This window comes from Dermacentor andersoni, chromosome 5 (genome assembly GCF_023375885.2).
Source record: "Dermacentor andersoni chromosome 5, qqDerAnde1_hic_scaffold, whole genome shotgun sequence".
NCBI classification, from domain to species: domain Eukaryota; kingdom Metazoa; phylum Arthropoda; class Arachnida; order Ixodida; family Ixodidae; genus Dermacentor; species Dermacentor andersoni.
Genome location: NC_092818.1, coordinates 56919200 through 56944013, shown reverse-complemented (window position 1 = coordinate 56944013; position 24814 = coordinate 56919200). Strand labels below are relative to the sequence as shown.

The window sequence follows — 24814 nt, the reverse complement described above, 5'->3', positions numbered from 1 at the left end:
CGTAAAACCAAAGTTTCCTACGTGACCTGGTGAGGGGCCCTTTACAGTAGAAGTGAAAACAGAAACAGGCACGACCGTCTGGATAAAAGTTGCCCTTTGTGAATGCCACGAAACATAAGACTCTTATATGTCACGTTTCGCAGGACGCAGCCTTCGCCTTTCTTGAATACCATCTCTCCGAGTATACACTGGTAATGAGAAAAGAACATTGGGATCGTGTGCTTGTGTCCATCAAAGGGTGCATCGTAGTAGAAACCCTACAGAGACTACAAGGGCGAATGTATGGCTATTTGTAAGGACTTGAGAAGAGGAAATTCATTCCGCGACGCAAGCTTGATAAACCAAGAAATAGGAAGAAATTGATAACCCTGCGTGTGAGCTATTTGGGGAAGTAAGTTGACTTAAACCTTCAGAGACAAACATGAAACAAATACTGAAATGATGCGGCACGTAATGAACATCAGCAAGCCCATAACTAACTCAAGCTACCGCTATTGCAAATAAGAACGTTGTGGTGGCCTACATGGTGTATGCATGAGAGTACTTTGTTTTATCGGTAATTATATAAATAAATTAGGACATCTTTTTAAAATGTTCATTTATGTAAACAAGAGAAAGAATACGAAAGTAGTAAGACAGTGCGTGTTAAAGCCGCGATCTTCTATTACAGGATCCCTACAAGTCACCAAAGAGAGACTAGAATTGAAGATCAGCTGCTGCGTGCCAAGATATTTGTAGAAAACTTTCGCAACTCCAGGTGAATAATATAGCCGTGGTTTCGACGTTGCAACTGAGAATCAACGGCTTTTTAGAGAAGAGTGTGGACGAAATGCCGCTGAGCCTTGAGTTCTGCTTAAAAAGTGAATGCAAAAGCAGCAGTAAATAGGTCAGACTGAAAACTATGGTTAACAGTGCCTATACGTGTCCGCACACAAAGGTGCCAACCAGCCAGTGATGAATAATCCCACAACAAAGCTCTGCTGCCTGGCGAAACTTTGCCTGTCGCCGTTTCCACTATTCTTTATCATGGCAACAACTATATTTTCGTGAATTTTGTCCTGCAGCTGCAAAAATATGACTATGGAGCAACATCGCGTTCGTCAGAGAAAATTTCCTTGGCACATACACCGTGATCCATATAATAAAAGCAAATAACTGGGCTTTGTTTTCATGCGCGAAGGCTCAGAAAAAAATACGTTGCAAAAGAGAATGAAAAAAAAAAGTGAAACGTAAGAGCGAACATTGTGTCCTCGTTTGTTGGTCTCTAACCGTCAGTGCACTCATATGCTTTTATACATTTGAGCCTCTTAGCCATGGCAATGCCTTCCAGCATCAAGATTTTGCTGCTCTTGGCAATAGTTTGCCGGCTTCTTTCCAAGATACAACGGAGTAATGCGGCGGACCGACAACGCGGTGGTGGAAATCGGTCGCCTTCTCCGCCACGCCACCTACAACAAAGAAGACGTAATATGGGTAAGAAACGATTTCATTCCCTACGAGAATGCTCACCTATATACTCCGCGAACCTTCCGTAACTGACGGAAGCTACAAAACCTTAGTAAAGAAAACAAAGAATAGCAAAATTTTGCCAGCTCTTGGGAGCAAAATATTTTATTCTTCTGGTGGCTAGAAGTAATCATTTTCAATGCTCTCGTAGCAATTTGCAAGACTGTGTTAAAGCCATCAAATTTTTGTAGGCTTGGTATTGCGCAGGCTACTTGCACACATACTTCATTGTGTAACTGGGTCAATACTCGAATATTAAAACCAAGTTTCTTCGCTATGCCTTGATGAGAATAGTTTAAAACCTTCGCCTACATCTAACTGTGGATGCGACGTAACTACAGTAGTAGTATCTTAAACTTAAGGTAATTATATGAGTCGTTCAAAGGCGTGCGAGTGTTTTCACTCAAAAGCCGCTGCGAAGGCGGGCTGGCAGGTCGAGGCGAATAGCAAGAAATTAGGTATTAGGAATGATAATGATCCTGCGCAAAAGCTTAAGTTATCGTTTCTTAAGGGCTTGACGAATTTTTTTGAGAAAGTTGGCATGGTGATATAAGACTTGTGACAACGAGCACCATATGAAGTGATACTTCTTGACCTCATTCAGAGACTCGCTAAGGTGTTCTCCCGGAGTTGTAGGGGGAAGCGGGCACTTGAGCACTCGCGGTTGGTTTCATACGCTTTGGTCCTAGTAGACACGGCGCATTAGACGATTCTCCCAACGTCATATATGCCATGACAGAAATATTAGGCATGAAAATATTTTGCAGTTCGAAAGGAATTGCGGTATTTAACCTATATTCGTTGAGACACTTACTATCAGAAAATGTTGAACATTCGCTTTGGCTTTGATATAAGATAGACCAACACCTTTAGGAGCCTCGAGCAAAAAGGAAAAAAAAAAGATGGACTTGGGTCGTCGGCGTTCGAAAAGATGTTGCTGCAGGATAAGCAATGAATGCACGCATAGTCCTGATTCTGTAGAATGAAAACCAGTGGTTTAATAAAACCATCTCGCCCTTAGGAATTGTACGTTTTCATTGTTTCGATTTTGGCAGAATGCGTTTTGTGTGGCGAAACTGAACATCACTGCACGTCCAGTGCACTTCCCTACTTTAAAAAGACCCTAATCAGTGCGCATGTGATGACGTGATGCTCTTTTGTTTCATTAGCCATTTCCGCGATGCATATATTAATATTAATAATAATGCCTGATTCCATAAAGTTCGTAAAATCAATGTGTAAATCAGGCTGGTCAAAGCGACATAACGGTCGTTGCAGTGCCTCGCAGGCAGCAGAACCAACAATTACTGTAACTGACACACGTTTCACATTTTAATATTCCATAGAGGAGATAAGAAAGAAAATTTCTCTAAACAACGTAAAGCATTAAAAAAAATGAGCAATTTTGTGAGTGGTCAACTAGTCTTTATTCCGCTTTAGTGAACAAACGCTGCAGCTGGGCTGCGATAGATGTCCCGTGATTTTACTTTGCCCCGTGTGACTCGAACTTTTTCACCATATGTCGTTTGCGTTCGTTGTCTCCGGACATACGGATGCACCTCCCTCCTGGGTTACCACGATGGGAACAGACCATGCTATAGCATGTGTGGCTAGGCGTTGTCTTTACAAACTCATATGCTTTCCTTATTGGAATGGCCAACAGCCTCACGTGCCACACATGCAACAGCGAAGAGACGCTCACACACATTATCTGTGTCTGCTCGCGATATAGTGTCCACAGAAAAGTGATGTGCAGAGTGCTGGACCAGTTGGGCAATCGTCCACTATCAGAACTGAAAGCTTTAGGTCAGTGCTCTGAAAGAACTTCCCTGTTGAAGGCCTTACTCGCGTTATTAAGGTTCCTGCGGTCTACGGGGCTTAACGATAGACTTTAAGATTGCCGCCACCTACCGCTCTATAGTCTACGCGCTTTGTTAGTGCTCGTCTCGCTTTCCCTCTATCTCCTCTCCCACTCTCTTTCTCTTTTTATCCACTTTAACCCGTCCTCCCGTGCACGGTAGCCAACCGGAACTACCTCTGGTTAATCACCCTGCCTTTGTCTGTCTTCTCTCTCTCTCTTGTGAGGCTAACAATTGTAAATTCGCCTGAGTGCTTTATTTAATTTGTATTTACTTTGAACATGGGAGACACGTTCATATTTTTATTAAAATACGCAGGCACACAGTAGTCTTGTATTCCTTTGTCATACCTGATACAACGCCTGGGTACGACGTAAGGATCCTTAGGCCACGGACAACGTGCGGGAACATACTTGACCGTGAAGCTACTTTCTCGCGTTGGGCTGCTAAGCACGAGGTCGCGGGATCGAATCCGGGCAACGGGGGCCGCATTTCGATGGGGGGGGGGGGGGGGGGGAATTCCAAAACAATCCTGTACATAGATTTAGCTGCTCGTTAAAGAACTCCAGGTGGTCCAAGTTTCAGGAGTATCTCACTGCAGCGTGCTTCATAATCAAAACGTTGTTTTGGCACGTAAAACTTCAGAATTTGAAAAAAATTCTACTTTCTCAAAAGCGCATTGGCGAAACATTTGCATTAATAGTTGATTAAAGTCCGGCATAACTAAGGTTTATAAAGGTCACTTTTGACGTTAGGGTATAAATCATAGCTTATGTTTTTTAAGAGAAAATGAAGAATATAGCTCATCCTACTTTTCCGATTAAATACACAATGACTATACACTCTTATGCCGTCCCTGAATACACTATAACCCAAAACGTGTACGGCAGCATTTCGAACAGCGAGGGGCATATAATATCTCTTACTATACAACACACATGACACCAAACGAAGTCTTTTACATACATAGTCTAAGTGATAGTTCCAGGGGAGATAACTTTCGAATTAATAATCGAGGTATCTTTCAGAAGTCACATAACGAAAAGGTTTATATAGATAAGGCGAATACTTAGAATACTTAAAATACCTACAATACGAGAATAAGGAGAATTGAATCGCACAAACGAATAATCGATGCGTAGTGTTTTGAGAGGATTACGCGAGAATAATTATTGTGTCTTAGACGTATTAATATTGGTTAAGTTATGAGAGAAATAGTCCATTCATCGTAGCTGCTTGTATGAGAGTAATAGCATGCATATAGCTGGTTGACTGAGCTATACCTACAGAATCATCTGCGTAGCCACAGAATTCCACAGAAACCACACCGGCAAGGTCGTTCACATAAATATTATGTAACAGTGGACTGGGTATAGAGCTTTGCGGGACGCAGGGTTTCATTAAAAAGAAATATCCCCTAGCCTGCCCATGTAAAACATTCTGGCGGCTGTGATGCAAAAATTTTTTTAGGCGCATCAAAAATGTAGCACGAGAACCTAACATGGGAATCTTCGTTATGAAAACGATATTAGCTCACGCTGTCGAATGCCTTATCGACGTCGATAAGGATGGGGCGTACAATCTGATTGTGTTCCAAAGAAGTTTACCACGCCTGAGAGTTCTTCAAGAAACGCTTATGTACATTTTCTGGAATGACACGATACTGGAAAGGGGATAAACTTCCGTGTTTATCCAGGAAAGTAGTCGTTGTCAGGAATGGATGTTTTTATAATGCTTGAACTTAGCAGGGTGACACAAACACTGGACGACTGTTTACTTTTCTATTACGTGTTCGTCCTTTAAAAGTGGAATAAATACACAAGTTTTTCTATTTAGAGTGATTGCACAACTGGAAATCAGATCACTATGATGCGACTACGAAATATCTTCGCAGGCACGAAAGATAGTGCAGGGCATTTACACAAATACCATCAATACCTGGTGATTTGCTACGCTCTAAGCTCAACATAAATAACCCAAGTTCCTCTTTGGCTAGCAGCAGTGCATGCGCAGGCTCTAATGTATTGTTATGCAAAGTACACGATGGTGGAAACGGTGATGCATTACCTGACACTAGAGGTAATGAAGTATAAAAATTATTAGCAAGAGTATGGTCATCAGCACCAAAACAATTAAACTAGCAGCTGCGCTTACCGTGTTTACTAGCGTTTCTAAGGTTATTTATCGAAGAACATGTTTTTCTAGTGTCTGCCCAAGCGGATTTTAATGCATCCAGTAAATGAATTTCCTTAGCACGACGAATCATCGCATTTGCCGCATCGCATCGCATCGGAAGCCGCATCACGTTTAGTTAGCGCCCGAAGGAGGCCACTTTCTTTTACGGCAGCCAGAACTACTGACTTCATCCATTTGTTTTCCTTGTTACGCTGCTTGATGAGTACGGTGCGTGTGATCACCTTTTCAAGCCAGTTTATTACATCAGCAAACCTGCCCTAGATACATCTTGGTGGTGCATAAAAAAAAGGCGTTCCACTCATAGATTGCCTGATCAGCGTGCAGCAAAGTAATTATCGGAAACTCGTGTTGCCACGACAGGAGATCTTAAGATTAATGTTTGAGCATGAAAATATATGTGGTCAGCGCAGGATGCAGTAAGCCGGCCAGGTAAGCATTCTTGACGCGTCGCTTTTTGAACAGCAGCCTGTGGCCCCATTTCAACAACGTACCACCATAATGCCCAATTAAACTAACTACAGGACGTAAAATGTCTATATTGCTATCACCTGTCAAGCAAACGAAATCTCCAACTGACTGAGTGGAGAATGCGTGATGGAGCTTCGGTATAAAAAATCGTCCGTTGATACAAGGCGGTCGACGAATAGCAAACAGAACCAACGACAAGGCAGGCGTGTTTAGTCGGAGGGCATTTACTTCTGCCTGGTGAAACGTGAAATTTAGCTGTCTAATGGTCAAGGTATCTCTAAAAAGTACTGCAATTCTTGCAAACAGTTTCTCTTGACGCGTATAGGAAAACGAGCCGTAACCTGGTCATGTGCATTGCCTCAGGAAGTATTCTGTGCATTAAATTTGTGGATACAAATTCGTCACATTCGGAGCCAGTATATGCCGTGATTTCACAACATTTGACCCGATGTTTTCGAAGGCTGCGAGTGTTAATTTGTGTGGTGTGAAAAGCATCGCCTTTCTAAATACTAAAAAAATTCTAAGCCTCTAAATGAAGATTGCAAGTCATTGAGCCCATGTGTTCCAGCTTAGCTGGTCTATCAATTTCCGACATGCTCTCTACTATTTTTTGGTGAAAATCTTGCCACTCTTTGTTCAAACGAACTTCAAACCATTTTCTTTCCCCTTCAGACGAACCACTCTGAACAGATCTTTTTTGTGGCGCTTCAGATATTCATTGAAATAAAGTTGTGTAGATAACCCTGCCTGAACAAAGCTCGAGAGCACCGTCCTTGCGCAAATCAATTTGCCTTTTGTAGCTACATCGCAAGTCTGGACCACTGCGGGAGAAATGGAATCCGTCCGACTGGACGGCAGGCGATGTATATTAGTGATTCTATTAGGTTGAAAGTCGGATAGCCTTAAATTCTTGGCCAACTCACCCTTGAAAGACGTCAAATTTTCGTTAGGCCTGATGGGTACATCACAAGCACTTCAAAATTACACACCCTACTACACGGTTCTGGCTAATTCACTTCTGAACTCGCTTTCACCAGCAACTCCACCTGAAGGACAAAAGCTGAAGACGACGATGCCACTCGAAAGTGTAGATGAGTTAATAATAATAATAATAATAATAATAATAATAATAATAATAATAATAATAATAATAATAATAATATCAATAATAATGTTTCTTTCCCATCAAGAAAGATGGAGGGGGCAGCAGGTAAAAGCTGCACGAACAAACGGCAGCTTGACAGTTAGCTCCGCTTGGCTAGCTTCCAGGGTGGAAATCACGGTATCGTATTGGTTGGACAGAAATTCACCTAAAGACTGAATTTCACTGACCTTTTCAGCCATTTGTTTTTTTCTGGTGGGGAACATTCCAAAGGGCTAAATTACGCTGTTATGCACGTGTCATGTAGGATGGCGCCTTTCTTGCTTGTTCGATGATAGCCTCAAGCTGCGTGTGGAGCACTGAAGTCGCCAAATAAAAAGAGCGTGTGGCCTTTCGTTGTTTTGTTCACTTCCCTTAGGCGCGCACTGAAATTTGACAGATTATATATATCTTCAGTACGAAAACACTAGGTTCAAATTTCTTCTTAATTAACACTACAAGGAGGGTGTACTCCTCGTAAGAGAAACTGAGCTCTGTGACAGTAGTGATTTTGTGCCAGTATGGCTCTGCGTTCTGGGGCTGCCTAGCTTTCGTTGCGTTGGATTTGCAACTCCTTGCTGTGAGCTTCTCGTAACGCCACAATTTCCAGATTTCTTTGTCTGACGAATTTATGCAGATTGATCGTTTTGCACCAGATTGATCTGCAATTCTATTGCCAATTCTTCAAGGTTTATTCCGGGGTGCTTTCTCATTACGTTTTGTCTTATTCATTTTGCGCTGCTAATGTAACCTATATTTGTGCTTCTATTTGTGGGTATTTGGTCTTCTTCCTTTTGCTTTGTGTGCTGAAACGTTCTGTTCACTTTTTATACGAGAAAACTTTTTTTGTTATTCTTGTGCCAGCACCGGGTTTTCTCTGACATCTGCCCTTATTTGCCGGCATGGGATGCAGGCGACAAAGTAGGCTTCCTCTGTGACGCAAATGACAGAGAAACGGCGTGATGCTCTGCGTTTTATTGCCAAGAGATGCGTGCTAGAACGCAAGGTGGCTTGTCCTTAGTGTGTGCCAGGTAAAGTATGCAGTTATTGCAGATGAAGTATCACGATATGTTGAATTCGTAAGGGACTCCTTAAGAGTTAAAGGGTACGTTTTATGCATTGTACAAACGGAAGTATTTGTACTTAAGTAACCAAGAAATCCCAAAAGAACGCTGGTATCTTCGACGCAAAGCACCGGGAGAGGATAAAGGCATGGTGCCCTGCAATAAAGTACGACATAGGCGGAAAGTTTTCATTTTCACTAGGGGGCAGGGGGGCCAGCTCTCCGAACACCACCCATATATATATATATATATATATATATATATATATATATATATACTTGTTCCCTTCCCTTAGGCGCGCACTGAAATTTGACAGATTGTATATATCTTCAGTACGAAAACACTATGTTCAAATATATATATATATATATATATATATATATAAATATATATATAATAAGTTTTGCAGCTCTCCGAACACCACCCATATATATATATATATATATATATATATATATATATATATATATATATAACCATGCAATTGATTTCCTTAACAGGACTACTTTAACGCAGGAGTATCGTGCTGTTTGTGGTATTCCTGCTATTCGCATTGAAATAAAAAAAATAGTTTAACTAGCGAGTTCAATTTTACAAGCTTACATTGAAGATTTCCTTTCCCGGTGAAGCCGTGTAAAGTCCACAATGTTGGAAAGTGAGCGCATCCGTCATATCAACTAAATCCACGCTATTTGCTTCTACGCCCAGGCTACACAGGACCCTACCACCGTGGCACATAACATCACCAAGTTCCAGCACCTTAAGTAACTGCAATCCCTTCGTGCTCCAACGTATAAGTATGACGGTTGCCTCATTGAGACTACGGACCTGCGCACTTTGATTCGTACCATCATGTGTGATGAACACGATCAGCTCCCATTCAGCGGTCGGCATGAGCAAAAAGGCCGGCGTCTACTTATGCGGTATGACGCTACCAGCGCTCCAGCAGTAACAACATATGCTGCCATGGCCGCAATATCCCCACGTATACGACCACGCCTGAGACCACACCACCTGCATACATACCTGTGGCTTCAGTATCGGCGCAAGTTCGTGCTCAACCTTCCTACTCTGCTTGGTATCCTACCCGTCCATTTTGTTGTTACTGCGGCTACCGAAAGCAGATTTTCCGGTTCCGCGGTGGTGGCAACAGGACGACAGCCTTGGTTACGCTCCTTAAGAATGTTCCGTTGCCCGTCTACCTATTGCCTACTAACGACTGACATACACCCCTACTTCGCAGCGCTCACCGTGTCCCTCATACCCACCGATACGCATCCAACGTACCATACATCTCTGCGCCGCTGACCTTCTCCACGCCCACACTCAGTGTCCACACATCGGCCCCCTTCAAAGGCCCCTGAACTCTGCTCGGAAAATTTCACGCTGCTGTTTTAACGCGACAGTGTTAAGGAGTTCATGTCGCAGAAAAGTCGGCGTCGCCATAAGCGATAAATCCGGGGAGGCACTTCATGAATAAAAAACAACTTGCAAGATGGGCTGGGTGGGAATCAAACCAGGGTCTCCGGAGTGTGAGACGGAGACGCTACCACATAGCCAGGAGTTCGATGCTTCAAAAAAGTACAAAAGCCCTTCTAGTGAATGCGGCGTTGCCTTAGAAACGTGCCGTAGAAACGTATACTGCGGTGTATATCGGTAATTTTGAGCATGTAACTTACAGAAGTCGCAGTTACACGAGTAGCGAAGTACGTTTCCGCTACATTTCTTCTGCGCTCTGCGCACACGCAGAGCCATCTTGCGGCAAACACAGAAGACCCCCTCCTCGCAATGTGTGGTGCTGCCCCAACACGTGCGCGCCACTCGCCCGCTTCTCCCCTTCGGGCCGTGCGGGGACCGGTGCGAGGATGCCCCACTACCCTTGCGTTTACTAAGTTTTCCCGCTCTCGCCTTCCGACTTCACTCTACACTCGAACCCTCGTATTTTGGCGACGTGGCTCCTCTTTCCGCTCACAGCGCGATTCTAGGTGCAGCGTCCGATGCAGGACGCCTCTGACGTGATCGCTGCGCTGTAGCGCATCTGCTGGGAAAGCGTCCCCTGCGATGAGTGCCGAGCTGCTTTCGAGGAGTCATTCGTCTGCGTGGTGCTCCCAAGCGAGATAGAGGACGGTCTTATCGAGGCGTCAGCCCCATGATCACGTCGGCCTTCATGGCGCGTCGCGGCCCGGCTTTCCGTGCCGATCACGACTTTTGGCTCGCGTAGATCGTTTCTCCCTCCGAGACACCGAGTTCTTTGGTTCGTTCCGCTTGCTCAGGCGCACGTTTCGTTGCCGCGCCGAACGCTGCGTTGCTCGGTGATCACCGCGTGATTGGTGGGTGCAAAGTCCGATGCGGAGCGCCTCATAAGTGATTGCTGCGCCGTAGCGCAAGGTCTTACACCCATTGGCGAGTCGACGGGAACGCTATCGCATTCCACTCTTGAAGGGGAAGCTTAAGCGTCCTCCAATTTTTTAGGAAGGCAATCTGAATCTACCGGACTGCCTATAATTCCTCCTAAACGACCATCGAAGATATTATTAGTCTTTGTGGAAAGTGCTAATGTCGAAGCTTTTAGTGACATTTGTGCCGCCATTTCTATCACTCGTGCTAATTTATGCTCCCATTTACGAAAAGTGACCACGCCATACTTCGGCGGTCTTTTCCTGGAGCATACGTACACTGTCATAACTCACCCGATCGTGCAATGTACAATACGTGTCCTTGTCGATGGCATCCGTCATCACATAGTATTTGCAGTGTTACATGAGTGTACTCACAAACTTAGTTTTGGTAGGGGCTTCTTGTCCACGCTCATGTTTATGGTTGTAGCGAGCGCCTCCTTTCCCTAACCGACCCGAGTCAGCAATGCCATTCTACAGATGTTGCGCATAGACGTTTCGTGACAGCCACAGATTATGTGCTTTGGCCAGATAGAGAGCAAATTATCGCTGTTTCTTCCGCCGAGATTGTACACGGTGACGTGTTCATTCACCCTTACGGCAGCATTTCATCTAGAGGAATTGTCATCGCTCCTAGCATTCTTAGTTTCACTGATGGGTACGCAACGGTTACAGAACTAAATACTACTGCCGACCATCAGTTGTTGTCGAGTGGATCAGCTATCACATGCGTCATTGATACTCAACCCGTTGTCCTCTTTCCTCTGACTGTTGAACCAATTCAGTCCACTTTGCCTCCTCTCGACTCTTCTTTCTATCTTCTGACAAGTTCCATCAGGCCAGATGTTTCACCTACTCAGACTTGAGATCTTCTGAATTAGCTGAAAATTGTTTTATTCGTTGAACGAATTGATCGATTTGTTGAAATAGCTCCAGCAATCGAAAGTAGATGTAAGCATGAAATGCCAACAGCCAAAGCAGATTCGTTGGATACTAGCCACCATTTTAAAAGAGGTGTAGTGCATGTTCGCAATGGCACACCCCACCATACAACACCGCACCACGCCATACTGTGCACTGGTTCATATGGACGCTGCTCCGCTACAAGAAAAAGAAAAGCGGCTGAAAGAGGCACTGCAGCAGACGAAAGACACCTGGGAAACCCAGCGCACTGCCCAGTTAGAAGAAAAGCGCCTGAAAGAGGCCCGACCGAACGTCTCAGCAAACCTCGATTCTTGCTCCGTGATCTCGACGCAAGAGGTCAAGCGTGAGGCTGCCGTTGACCACAAGGCTGGCTTCACAGAGCGTTTGCTTACCAAACGTGGCGGCGTCAGGCAATACTTTCTCCATTTTTCCTTCATCCATGAAGGCAAAGAAGTGCTTTCAAACGCGTCGGCGCCACGCCACACAGCAGCTCGGCGAGCGCAGTAGATCCGTAGCAAATTCCATTTCCTAGAATTCAAGTGTATGGTGTCTTGTATCTGGCTTTTGATCGCCGCTATTGGAAGTGACAAATGAAACTTCAGCACACTAGAAGTTACACCTTGAGTGATATTGTGGAAAAGCATTAGGAAGAACTTGGAAGCAATATTTATTGTAACTTGTGTTGCAGTAACTACCGTATGTAGTGCGGTCCTGCACAAAGGCGGTGCGATCTCGTTTTGTTCTTGTAACTTGCTCGGATGTTCTTTCAGTGGCACGTTAACGGCTGTGGCTTTTGGCCTAACGCAACTTGAAAGTCGCCGGCAAAGGGAGCTCAAAACATTTCATGCTGACAAAACACAGTGTCTTGTTCGACACCCGTCTTCAGTAAACTGCCTGCAGTAAATATCGCATTCAGACCGATGGCTCCCGCATCGTTCACTGCCGCCCATGTAGAGTGTCGCATACGGCGAAGTTATTAAAAAAAAAAACTCTGTGTGGCGTGCCAGAACGGAGCATAATATGCCGTTCCTCAGCCTACTGGTCTTTTCCAGTGGTTCTACAGAAAAACGACGGCTCAATACGTTTTTGTGTCGACTACCACGTCCTCAACCAAATCACTCGCAAAGACCTTTATTCCCTGCAATGAATTGATGATGCGTTGGACTCGCTGCAGGGTGTTAAACGCTTCTCCAGTATTGATCTTCGATCTGGCTACTCGCAAATATCAATGCACGAGCCTTGCAAGGAGAAAATAGCAGTTCCCTCCCCGGAGGGACTTTACGAATTGAACGTGATGCCTTTCAGACTCTGCAACGCGCCTACCACGTCTGAACGTATGATATACAGTGTCGTACGTGGTCTCAAATATAAGGGAGTGAGTGGCCTGTGCTATATTCGCAATATAGTTGTCTTCAAGATTTTCACATCTAGGGCGGCTTGGCGAAGTTTTACCTGCCTTGCCAAGGCTGGACTGCAGCTGCACAAAAAAATGCAACTTTGAAAGCAACACCACAAAGGTTGTGGAACACTTCGTAAAGAAGTGATTCGGCCGGTCCCGGAGAAGATTGCCGCAGTCCCCAACTTTCCCTGACGAGAAAGTCAAAAAGACTTGGGTGGTTTTATCGGTATCGCCTCCTACTTCCACCGATTTATATGCAAATTCGCAACACTACTATCTCCACTCCACCAACTTCTTAGAGGTGCCGTGCCTTTCCTTAGGACAGAGGACTGCGAAACATCTTTTCAGGTTCTTAAGCAAGCCCTCACGTCCGAGCGGGTGCAATGCCATTTTGACACGGCTGCACCTACCATTGTCCACATTAACGCTAGCGGAAATACCATAGGCATTGTTATATTGCAACGTCCCTATTCCCCTTGTGAGTGAGACATCGCCCATGCGAGGCATTGGATGTGCACAGCAGAGAAAAATTATACCATTACGGAAGAGAAATGTCTTTCTTTATTTGGTCTGTGCTGAAATTACGGTCGTATTTACTCAGCCGTCACTTCACGATTGTTACACCCAATCACGCGTTGTGCTGGCTCTCCTCGCTCAAGAAAATATCATTGTCTTGGGCGCTCGGTCATTCGCTTACGGGAGTACGACTTCGACATAATGCACAGGTCACGAAAGATCCACCAAGACGCCAACACTCGCTCCCGCTTTCCACTTCCGATCTCGTGTCGTCCACCCAAACCTCCCCCAAAAAGCCCCTAACGCGAGCCATCTTCATCCCCTTTAGGAATAGCAAAGCCGGAATGGCTAGGCACTGACTGCCATCACGTCCTTATTGCGTAACGGCATAAGGACCCATACTATCGGGTTGTTCTTGCCAGCGTCAACGGATCCTTTTCACCCCTAAATTCCCGTCTGTGCGTCGACAAGTTGACCAATTCAAGTTGCACAATGCGGCCCTATGCCGCTACATTTCTCACCCTGATGGCCACAAATGGGTTCTGGTCATTCCCCGTTGCCTGCAAAGTGACGTTATACAAGCTTTTCATGACCATCCAACGGCAGGTCATCTTGGACGTCACAGCACTTTCGACAGGATCCAACGGAAGGCCATCTTGGCTGTCACAAAAGCTACGACTGGATCCAGAGAAGTTTGTCCTGGCCTGGGCTCTCCTCTGCCGTGGCCAACTACGTCTCCTCTTGTGTGCCTTGTAAACACCACAAAGGCCTGACATCTGCTCCCGCAGGGCCCCTGCAGCCCCTCCCTTCTCCTGCTTCTCCCTATGAGGTCGTCATAAGAGACCTGTACGGGCGTTTTCGTCTGACCGCCAATGGTAATCGCTCTATCGTGACAGCTGTTGACCATCTCACTCACTACGCTCAGACTGCTTCTTTAAATTCTGGTACAGCTTCTAATGTTGCGGACTTTTTCCTGTGAAACATCTTTTTACACAGTGGAACACCACGCGTTCTCCTCAGCTACCTTGGCTAGGTCTTTCTGTCTTCTATTCTTTCCTAAGTTCTTCGAACTACTAGCACTGCTCATAAGATAACTTCCAACTTCCATCCACAGATCAATGGCTTGACCGAGTGTTTCCACCGTACACTCCCCAACATGATCTCAATGTACATCAGGCCGGGATGCAATCAAACTGGCATGCAATCCTACTGCTGCGACTTTTGCCTGCAATACTGCACCTCAATGTAGCACCAGCTCTTTCCCATTCTTCCTTGTCTACCGTCGCTCACCAACTTTCTTCCTTGATGCGTCTTTCTTCGTGCTCCTGTCTCCTCCGCAGTTCTTTTATGCGAACAATTCATTTCCCGCTTCACGTACTGCCGCTACCTCATCCGCATTAACACAATCTCTATATTTACTTGCAAGCACCGCTACGACTGCACTCACCGCAGTGTAGTTTTCTGACCTGGCAATGAAGTATCACAGCGGACACCTCTACGTGTCCCCCGGTTACTATGACACATTTCACAGTCGTTTTATTGGACTGCACTAGATTCTTGAACGAACTTCACCTGTTACCACATTTCGTCTCTTTATTTCGTCCTTAGGAAAGAGATTCTGCAGGCGTATCGTTTTTAACTTTATCTATGGCGTGTTTTGTAGCACACTTCTGCTCCCGGGCTGGCGGCTTACCGTCTAGAGGTTGGAATTAGTGTGGGCACAATTTTCGCACCTCATCTTCCTCACCTGCACATATCAACATATACGTACACATCATCATCCTAGCTGCGATTTCTTTGTCGTCGTGGCGCGGAATCGCCGAGAGTGTAGACGTTGCTCAGAACATATATATTTGCTCTCATGTATTTCTCTCGAATAATGCCAGCATGGGAATAATATATGAATTAGGGAAAGTGAGACGCCCATCCAAACGTAGCAATTGCTACAAAGGAAGTCCATACGGGTTCCGCGAAAGAAAAGCCTCGCAGTTGAAGAAAAATTCGTCCTTGTCCGGGACATCTACGAGGCTTTTCTTCCGAGGAACCCGTATGGGTTTCCTTTGTAGTAATTGCTCCGATGGAATGGATGTCTCATTTTCCCTGATTGATTCCTTCTCTCGACGTTGCGGGTTTTCACAGATCTATTGCGACGAATGAAATATGCTATAAAAGAATTTCATATGCAGCTTTCCTCTGCGAGTCCTTAAGTTCTGCCATCGAATAGAATAGAATACAACGTAATACACTTTTTATTCAACATTAAAGTGCTAGTCATACACATATTCAGTCTACATAAGCCGTGTGGCTTGTGTGCGTGACTGGGCATTGTCGACCAGAGCAGTGCACTGATAAAGTAAAATAATAATAAGAAGAAGTTGAAGAAAAATTCGTCCTTGTCCGGGACATCTACGAGGCTTTTCTTCCGAGGAACCCGTATGGGTTTCCTTTGTAGTAATTGCTCCGATGGAATTGATGTCTCATTTTCCCTGATTGATTCCTTCTCTCGACGTTGCGAGTTTTCACAGATCTATTGCGACGAATGAAATATGCTATAAAAGAATTTCATATGCAGCTTTCCTCTGCGAGTCCTTAAGTTCTGCCATCGAATAGAATAGAATACAATGTAATACACTTTTTATTCAACATTAAAGTGCTAGTCATACACATATTCAGTCTACATAAGCCGTGTGGCTTGTGTGCGTGACTGGGCATTGTCGACCAGAGCAGTGCACTGATAAAGTAAAATAATAATAAGAAGAACAAAAATGAAAATAGAACATTAAAAAGTAAATAAAGAATATGAACACAACGCTTATACTAAAATAAAATAAATTCTAAAACAATGCTTATGCAATGAATAATACGTGTAGGTGAACGGAGAGCAAGAACCGGCTCGGCTGACAGTAAAAGAGTAAGTTTACAAATTCGTGGATGGCGCCCAAGCTTTCAAGAGCGTTTCCCGGTTACAGGGCGTGGATGGGCAAGGATAATCTGTAAATTATTAAAATAAGTGGAAATATAAAAGAGCGATTTCTTGGGCCATAGCTTGTTTGTGGCTACACACACCACGGTATGTTTAGCCTCTGTCATCCTGAATTTTCTTTTATCTATATATATATATACACTAGTTGCACATGAAGTGACCTTCGTATGACCTCGAAGAATTGTTCAGTGAAGTGAAGACCTTATAAGTGTATTTTACAAGACCTCATTGTAGGAGGCCGTTGAATTTCACAGCCTGAATCCCCTCGCACCACCGCGAGGCTGGCCTGTATCGGTGCTGCAATCTTCCTTCGTGTTTTTGTCTTATACGTGGCTATTACCAATACTGCTTCGCCTTTCCAGCGAAGGTGAAGCCTGTTATTTTTTTTAACTGTGAGTCATTTTTTAACTGTAAGTATTGGCGCTGCTGCGCATGGTTCACTTTGATTCAGATTTCGAGTGACTCAAGCTTGGCCTCATTTTGGTTACTGAGTGAATTATACATACTGTTATAGCGCATGCAAATGGCAATGCTTCCGTCCCTAATAAATGCTGTAAAGTATTAGAAGTCTTTTTTTTTCATCAGTCATTACCATTGTCTACTGGAAAGAGAAGCAATACTGGGACACGTATCATTCACGCGAATTTCACACGCCGTAGATGAGGTAGGCGCCGCTGGTGTTTTAATGCGCTTGTATTCCTATTGTCAGCATTTGCAGAAATAAAGTGAAAATATAAATTAAACGCTGTTCACGTGCGCGCGAAGGACGAAGCAGTAAGTCTATATCTGCAATAAAATTTTGAGTGAAGAAAGTAGAGGTAACTCAAAGAAAGCTCCAATTGTTTAGGTAAGAGAACTCTGGTAATGACACTTAAAGGGGGGAGGAAAGGTAGGCTTCGGCATCACCGGAGGGGGGGGGGGGGTCGCTCTTCCCCTTCCCAAAAACTCCGGAGGTGGCTCGAGTCCTGTAGCCCTCCCGTAGTCGGCGCCTATGAAGTGGGACATACCAACCTGCATTGCGGCATGCAGTGCAATTCGCGCCATACACTCTGGAAGCCAAAATACTGTCATAAGACAATTCAAGTGGTAAGCAACCTCATAACTTGAGCTTAACACCTACACGAGCGTGAACAAAGCCTTCTGGGGTAGCGCACCTCTGTTTGTTCGACAACCTTAACATTCACGGCTATAATATTCACATGTGCCCTGTTCAGTATGATGCGGTAAGACGTGGTGGACGTCCACTTTTCGCATTCATGGAACGAAAAAAAAAAATACGAGCCTAGTCTGCGGCGCTTGACATCGCTTGTCTTCGCCATAATTAAAGACAAAGGGCAGTCACAGTTTCGTTTTTCATACTTTGTCGTCCTGATTTTATTAATAATCCATCCTTGCTAGAATGCAAGGTCTCATATACATATGCTGTCTGCGTGATCCACGTGCGACCATATAGGAAAATTAAATTTCGCGTTTAATAAATGATATCTTTGGTAACTTCTCACATGCTTAGCAGACATGTAAAGCTATCTAATGCTTTATCAGATACATTTTTAGGCCGACCGTCTGGCAAATTTTTGTCCTTGGACGCGAAGCTTTTTTAAAGAAGTGTGAACTTTACAGTTTTTTAAGCAGATATGCTGAACCTTCAAAGATTCACATATTTTTCGTCTGTGCAATGTTTAACCCTCTACTGCACCTTGTTGCATTTACGCAACATTCTGATGAACGGCGTTAAAAACCGAAGCAAAGTCAGTTTGGAGCTGCCTGTACACGTTGTTGCATATCCGCAACCTTGGTCTGTAAAACGCGCCACCTTTTGCTGCAATCTGTGCTAATCCTTCGCTACTTCTACCAAAACAAATGTGGCGGTGGCTGCGCGCGCCCGCGAGCAGTGATATAGGTAAGCTTTACAAATTTTAAATGTATTTCTCCATAGGACACAGCGCAAAAAGAATTCTTACGCTATGCTCCACATCCTTCTAACTCTGTAGGTTCAAAAAAAAACATTGTCATTTCGGAATAGTTTGTTCCTGGCGACACAACGTTGCTATGTTGCACAAATGCAACAACGTGTACATGGTTTATTTTCTTCGGAAAAGTGCAATGGCTACGAAACGCTGGTATGGCCCAGCAATTCCTCCTGATGGTGAAGGCAGTGACCATTCAATTAGTCACGACAGCCATGAGTGTAAGCCCGTTTCGATTCAATATGTGGAGAAGATGTTCTCTGGTCGAATTTCCTTTCTTCTTTTTAAAAGTACGCTGTGCCTCCGCACGTTGCCGTGTCACGTCGTCACGGGCACAGCTTTACGTCTGTGCTTCGATGTTCTACATTTTGACAATAACCCGACAACACTGCATTGTTTTCTGGCTGCACGGGAATCTGCATGACGTATTGCACGAAGTGTGGGAACCACCTTTGCTGCACAAGCATGTCCAAGTGCTTCTCTTTGTTCCACACTAAATCATAGGTGCACCAATGATTGTCTCGTGCAAATAAGCATCTGAGTGTGAATCGCACTAAATCTATCTTTTACTTTCAACTTCTTCATTATTTGCAAATTGTTGCAAATATGCAACATACCCTTTTTCTGCAAATTGAAACCACATACATTCGCTAAATTAAGTTTCCGTGGGAGTACAGGTACTGTTATGCTTACCTACAGCTCCATGAATAATATTTTAAGGAAGCAAAAAATTTTGCAGTAAAGGGTTAAGGGGCTACCATTCTTTATATATTTTTGCGTTATCTGGACTTCCCTGTTTTCCGAGAAAAAAATTCAAACTTTCCAAATTTGCCTGCATTTACCAGCGCCAAGAGCACTTGAACTGGTCAATTATTTGAAATAATTATTTTGGCTGTCGCATCACTTCATTGCCTTACCTTACACACCATTTGAACGACTAGAACATAGAATGTTCCTTTAAAATGAAATATTGATTGATGCTTTCTGATTTAGCTCAAGAAGAACAATGAATTTTCCCCAAAATGCAGAAAAACTTTGGCAAGAAATTTAAACGGGAGAATGAGTTTTGAACATGAACATGCGCAAATGTTTTTACGTATACCTGTGGCGTTCGCAAAAACACTGGTTGATTTGGCATGGAATGACCCAGTGTTAACTTCCCCACCAATGTTGGCCCACTTTGGAAATTTTGCTCCCATGAAAGTCTGTACTGATTAATGTGGCCAGGGCATCGGCGTCGTTCTGGATTAGCCCAATGCGGGCACGACTGGAATATTCCGTTTACCAGCAGCTTCATTGTAGCCGCCGACCTAAAATATTGCGTCACAGAAAAGAGTGATTCACCCTTATTTTGGCCGTCCTGAAATTCCCCCCTTATCTGTGGCTGACCCTTCATTGTCGTTTCTGACTCTTACACTCTCTGGAGGCTATCATCCCTCAAAGTTCCCACGGGCCCCGCGATCACGTATAAAGTTAGACCACACGTCAAGGCGTCTGCGTCAGCACGGCAGCGTGCATTATTTTCCTTCGTACTACAAAAGAATTTCGGTTGGCTGTAGTAGAGTGTTCTTTATTTTGCATTTAATGTTTTATACGGCTGTATGAGAATATGTTGTAGTTCTTCGAGTTAGGCCACATTTTATTCGGACGGATCGCTTGCGAACTTCTGACGATTTTAATTTATCTGTCTGTCTGTCTGTCTGTCTGTCTGTCCGTCCGTCCGCCCGTCCGTCCGTCCGTCCGTCCGTCTGTCCGTCTGTCCGTCCGTCCGTCCGTCCGTCCGTCCGTCCGCCCGTCCGTCCGTCCGTCCGTCCGTCCGTCTGTCGGTCTGTCTGTCTGTCTGTCTGTCTGTCTGTCTGTCTGTCTGTCTGTCTGTCTGTCGGTCTGTCTGTCTGTCTGTCTGTCTGTCTGTCTGTCTGTCTGTCCGTCCGTCCGTCCGTCCGTCCGTCCGTCCGTCCGTCCGTCCGTCCGTCCGTCCGTCCGTCCGTCCGTCCGTCCGTCTGTCTGTCTGTCTGTCTGTCTGTCTGTCTGTCTGTCTGTCTGTCTGTCTGTCTGTCTGTCTGTCTGTCTGTCTGTCTGTCTGTCTGTCTGTCTGTCTGTCTGTCTGTCTGTCCGTCTGTCTGTCTGTCTGTCTGTCTGTCTGTCTGTCTGTCGGTCTGTCGGTCTGTCCGTCCGTCCGTCCGTCCGTCCGTCTGTCTGTCTGTCTGTCTGTCTGTCTGTCTGTCTGTCCGTCTGTCCGTCTGTCTGTCTGTCTGTCTGTCTGTCTGTCTGTCTGTCTGTCTGTCTGTCTGTCTGTCCGTCCGTCCGTCCGTCCGTCCGTCCGTCCGTCCGTCCGTCCGTCCGTCCGTCCGTCCGTCCGTCTGTCTGTCTGTCTGTCTGTCTGTCTGTCTGTCTGTCTGTCTGGCGACCTACGTCTTCATGCCATCGTTGTGGTTTCTTCATCTTGATAATATGTGAGAAAAGTTTGGCGGGGTGGCATGACATGTACGGCTGCGTAACAGGAATTACATGTCATGAAGTCAATGACGGATATAGCTGTCATGCCGTGTATTAAAGGACGTGGGTTCGTATCCGACATGTAAGGCCATTTGTTTTTTCATCCTCTTTCATTTCTATTTGTTTCCCACTTCTTTGTTTCCATTAGGAACAGCAGATACTTTCCTCTGGGCTGGTATTGGTGTCATAGATTTTAGCTTCTCATGTTCCGACTACTAGAAATGGTGCCCCTCTGTTTGCTTTCTTCTCATTCATCACATATGAAGGGTCTCGCATCCCGCAGCTTTCATGCCTTCAGGTAGCATGTGTTGGTTTATTTAGCTGTTTCCTTCACCCAAAATATTCACGTACTAGGCGACGCCTGCGCTAGATAGAATGTTCCACATTTACTGCCATTGCCGTGAGTGGTAGCGCTGGCTAACACTCCGAGGTTTAGCTCTTATACATAGACATAAATGTCTCAGAAAGTGGATGAGACAACGGCGCCAATTTATCTCAATCGGTAAGTGCATCACACGCGAATGCTCAAACGCGGGTGCATATCCCACTTGCCGCGAGTTCTTTTTTCGTTCACTTTAGTTTCCATTTATTTATTTATTTATTTATTTATTTATTTATTTATTTATTTATTTCAAGTAGGAAGTGCAGATAATTTGCCCTATGCTGTTATTGGTGTCATTGCTTGTAAGCTTCTCATGTCCTGAATCTATATATGTAAAACTCAATGGGTATTTAAATCTGGAAAACATTTGCGGATACAACATGTTTATAAATTCGAGCGAACGTGGCAACGCCTTTTTTTATTGAGCACGTGAAGCACCACACGTAGTGCCACAATGTTCAATGTACTTTCCTTGCTGAAAGTTTCCTGAACAATGGTCGCCAAATTGAATCTACTGCACGCAGGAGGCCAAGGAAACGCGCCAAGAGGCGCTAATGGAGGAGGAGGTGATGCACATGCGAGAGGTGCACGGGGACGAAGAAATGCTATAGGTGGCGATACTGGTAAAAGTAATGGATAGGCGCCATCAATATTACTGTGACCTCTGCCGCTTAGCGATGGTTATTTGAATTATCGACCGAAAAACAACTACGGATCTTCAATAAATAGTTACTCGCAATTGCTCGGCCACTCCACATATCAGTCTCTGTACGTCACACGCATGCAAATATTCCCGCTTTGGCCGGAGTGTGCAGCACGTACGGCATAGTTCTGTATTTGGTTTACATATGAAATTTCTATTGTATATGATTGGTAGGTAATAAAAATGTTTTTATTTTGCAGAAGCGTTTGTTTATTTAAGGTTCTCAGAGGCTCCGACTTGTAGCACTGCATTAGGCAGGTTAGGAAAGGGTAAGCACGTTGAAATTGAGTGGAAATCAAATTGTTACTTATTATACAGCAGTATGAGATTATATATTACGCAGTAGTTACGAGTAGAAGTAATAATTGTTATTTGCACATCGTTAAGGCTGCAGAAGATCAAGAGCTTTGTTATTCAGCACATGCAATTGTTGCAGTTACGTGCCACACACGAGCACATGTATCAAGCAAAACCTACTCATTCTCATGCGCATATTACTCAAACGATACATTAATATAAGGCGAAAAGCCCGCTTACTTAATTTACTAAAGTCACACGATTAACAACGTTTGCTATGCCATTGGAAAGATATCTAATCTGCAATCGTTTAAAACAGGTCGGATGAATTAAACGTGTTCTACGAAATAGGCGTTGAAAACTACGGTTCTTGTGCAAACTTCCTGACGTGAGATATGGGATAGAGAGGGGTGAGAAAGACGCATGATTGCTATTAATTATTTTGTGGACAGAACGAGAGCATTGCGATAATTCTGGACGTTTCTAAAATGGACGTGGTAACGCTTTCTTGATGTTAGTGACGCTAGATTGTGTGATGTATTCTGTGATGATTAATCGCACGAAACGGCTCTGAACTCCTTCAAAGTTGGAGATTAGATAATCCAGGTTATGTGATCATACGGGGTTGGTATATTCAAGTTGAGCGCGCTCAAATCTCAACTATTTACGATTAAGAGGGCCGTGAAGATTACGTTTTATATAGCCGATCAACGTGGCACTTTTGCTCTAGACTGATATGAGGTTACTATTTGGCAACGCCGCCACATAGACACGTAGATACTTCTACAAGGAGGTGGTGGAAAGAAGGTTGTTGAGAGTGTACCTATATGAAGAAGTATTGTTTTTGTGATTAGAGATAATAACTTGAATTTTTCTGTGCTTAGCGACATTTATTATGACAAACACCAATAACAGATCCAGTAAAATGCTTGTTAAAGTTGAAAGTGTCAGTGTGCGATCGCATCTTACGGCATAACACACAGCCGCCTGCATATAACTGAATATTTGATAAAATTCTGGAACGCAAACTGTTTATGAAAATCAAGAATGAAAATGGGCCCAGAACGCTCCCTTGGGGAACACCTGATGAGTTTAGAGCTGGTCACGTGATTCAGATTAGAAATGTATTAATAAATAACGTCGCACTGTTTACGGAAGGCAAATAGATTTTCAAGTCATGAAAGTTTCACGGAATAAAGATAAGACATGCCAGATTAGTGCTTAGTCGACCGGGTGCGGCAATATCGAAGGTTATAGAAAAATTGATAATAGCAAAATTCGATTGTAAATTATCGACCGTACATGTACGAAGGTTATTATCACATACTAATTATTGTGCTTCACAGGTAAACTCCTTGCTATATCAGTGCTTGCTACGTGAGCAGAAACTTAGCAAAAAAAACGTCCATTTTATGTAGGCAGCCCCCTGAATTATATGTCACATCAGTTTTGGTATGATTCTTATATATATATATATATATATATATATATATATATATATATATATATATATATATATAAGTGTGATCTTATTTTGAGAAATCGTTGCACCTAGGGAGCCAATCAAACAAACTAGATTTGAAATCTGAAAAGGAAAAACGAGGCTAGTCCTATAACCGACAAGATCTATCGAAGAGAAGCAGACTGTAACAAACTCGAAAAAATATAGGCTCGAACATAATATGCCTACCTCAGCGTACAGAGCATATGAACCACGTTACAAAGATTGTTGCAGTTTGTTGCATACTGCAGCTACACGTTGAACACTGCATATTTCATTTTCCTTGTTTGGTTGCATCAAAATAAGAAATCGCGACCCTCAAGATCGGACAAAATGAACTATTGCTAATTTAATTTATTAGCCTGTGCAACCAATAAATTTGCTAAGCATTGGGCACCCCGTGGCACGCGCGAGTTATTTTCTAGTTTATTCACGCCTGGAACATATGCACTTTAAACATAATTGGAAATATAGATAACAGACCATTTGTCTACAGAAATATACGATGTGCTGATAGAAAATGTATTGAAAGAAATTTTTTTTCAACTATCGTGAACATTTTTGAAATAAATCTGCCAGTTAATGAATTGATCGTATTCATGAGAGAGCAGTGGATGGCTAGCTGGGCTAAAAGCTGTGTAGACAGCTTGACAGGGGCCCTAGTAGCCCTTACAAGGCAGATACAGCGAACCGGCATAAACAAGGTCCTTAACAACAATACATGAAGTGGAAATTTAGTCCCATTGCCTTATAAACAAAGCCAACAAATAAAAATAATATAGAATGGAAATAAATAGAGTGCGTCATCAATACGCAAGAAAAAGAAATAGGAGGATTATATATCATTAGATACAACAAATATTTATTACAGCACTTTAACGAAAATGCTCGCAGTTGAGATGTCGACATGTATTTCCTTTCTTTGTATTTGTTCAGAAGTAAAGAAAGATTGTGTAGTAGCATTTGTAGTTTGTAATCTGTGCGATAACTTTAGAGAAACCACATGCCCGTGGTGT

At 43.9% G+C, this 24814-nt stretch overlaps 1 long non-coding RNA gene across 1 annotated transcript; it reads left to right on the top strand.

The window, feature by feature from the left end:
• Window positions 1-1170: 1170 nt before the first annotated feature.
• LOC126519912 (uncharacterized) lies at window positions 1171-22202 on the top strand. The gene is made up of 2 exons (XR_007596714.2): window positions 1171-1473; window positions 21822-22202. It is a non-coding gene; the product is annotated as an uncharacterized lncRNA (long non-coding RNA).
• The last annotated feature ends 2612 nt before the right edge of the window (window positions 22203-24814 follow it).